A 2,255-nucleotide genomic window follows, 5' to 3' on the forward strand; every position below is an offset into this window, starting at 1 on the left:
CCAGCTCTTAATCGTTTCTTCGTGTCTGCCGATGTCACTTTTCTTGAGAATACCTTTTTTTTCTCTGCACCCGACATCACTTCACCTTCCATTACGGAGGTGCTTCCTGTTCCTTACTTAGATGGGCCTCCTATTCCCACAAAGCCTCTCCAAGTTTATCATCGCCGCCCATGGCCTGCAGTCCAAGATAACTCATCTCCTGAACCCGTGGTTGAACCGTCCTTGGATCCTTCTTTGGGAGTTAGCAGTAGTCCTCCTATTGCTCTCAGACAAGGTACTCGTTCCACCCGTAATCCTAATCCTATTTATAATTTTTTTAGTTACCATCGTTTATCATCTTCGCACTATGCTTTTACCTCCTCTTTGTCTTCTGTTTCTATACCCAAAACAACAGCAGAAGCTCTTTCACATCCAGGGTGGTGCCAGGCTATGATTGAGAAGATGTCTGCCTTACATTCTACTGGTACTTGGGATCTTGTTCCATTGCCACCGGGCAAATCTACTGTGGGTTGTCGTTGGATCTATACTATTAAGGTCGGCTCAGACGGAACCATTGATCGATTAAAAGCCCGCCTTGTGGCTAAGGGCTACACTCAAATCTTTGGTTTGGACTATGGTGATACCTTCTCTCCTGTTGCGAAGATGGCCTCTGTTCGTCTTTTTCTTTCTATGGCTGCCATTCGCCATTGGCCTCTTCATCAACTTGATATTAAAAATGCTTTCTTACATGGTGATCTCGAGGAGGAAGTATACATGGAGCAACCTCCCGGGTTTGTTGCTCAGGGGGAGTCTTCCGGCTTAGTATGTCATTTACGCCGATCTTTATATGGCTTGAAACAATCCCCTCAAGCTTGGTTTGGTCGCTTTATTGCTGTTATTTCTAAATTTGGCATGATTCAGAGTGAAGCAGATCATTCAGTTTTCTTCCGTCATTCTTCCTCCATGACCTCCATATATCTGTTTGTTTATGTGGATGATATTGTCATTACTAGAGATGATCATGAGGGAATCACTCAGTTAAAACAGCACTTGTTTGATCACTTTCAGACTAAGGATATGGGGAAGTTAAAATATTTCCTAGGAATTGAAGTGGCACAATCTAATGCCGGGATCTGTATCTCACAGAGAAAATATGCTCTGGATATTCTTGAAGAAACTGGAATGTTGGATTCTAGACATGTAGATACACCAATGGATCCCAACACAAAACTTAGTCCAAATCAAGGAGAACCTCTTGCAGATCCTGGTAGATATCGCACATTAATTGGCCGATTGAATTATTTGACAGTCACTCGGCCAGATATTTCATTTGCCACAAGTATCCTAAGTCAGTTTCTTGACTCCCCATGCGATAGTCATTGGGACGCAGCTGTTAGAGTCCTTAGATATATCAAAGGTGCTCCAGGAAAAGGTTTGTTGTATGAAGATAAAGGACATAACCAGATTGTTGGGTATACTGATGCAGATTGGGCAGGATCTCCATCTGATAGACGTTCTACATCTGGTTATTATGTTTTTATTGGTGGAAACTTGATATCTTGGAAGAGTAAAAAGCAAAATGTTGTAGCAAGATCTAGTGCGTAAGCTGAATATAGAGCTATGGCACTTGCCACATGTGAACTTATATGGTTGAGGCAATTAGTTAAGGAACTTAAGTTTTGTGAGCCGAGTAAGATGGAACTGGTGTGCGATAATCAAGCTGCCTTACATATTGCTTCCAACCCTGTGTTTCATGAACAGACCAAGCACATAGAGATTGATTGCCATTTCATAAGGGAGAAGTTGCAAAGTGGGGAAATAGTAACAGCCTTTGTCAACTCCAACAATCAATTTGCAGATATTTTCACCAAAGCTCTCCGGGGTCCTCAGATACAATACATATGTAACAAGCTTGGTGCATATGATTTATATGCTCCAGCTTGAGGGGGAGTGTTGAATATCAGATTAGATCTGTTTTGATATAGTTTCCATCTTTAGATATCTGATTATGTTGGATCTCCTAGTATTAAGGGATCTGATTCTATCTCCTAGTATTAAGGGATTTGATTCTATCATATCTCCTAGTATTAAGGGATTTTATTTCTGTACCTATGTATATATATATGTATTGACGCTGAGAGATGATTCTCTTAAGGGAATTCATCCAAAACACAATCCTTGTCTAACTCCATTCGTATATTTCAAGTGATACCATAAACCAAAATTGGATGTGCCATGAACATATCTAATGATCCTTTTTACTACTGAAAGATGTG

This window comes from Arachis hypogaea, chromosome 18, assembly GCF_003086295.3.
Source record: "Arachis hypogaea cultivar Tifrunner chromosome 18, arahy.Tifrunner.gnm2.J5K5, whole genome shotgun sequence".
NCBI classification, from domain to species: domain Eukaryota; kingdom Viridiplantae; phylum Streptophyta; class Magnoliopsida; order Fabales; family Fabaceae; genus Arachis; species Arachis hypogaea.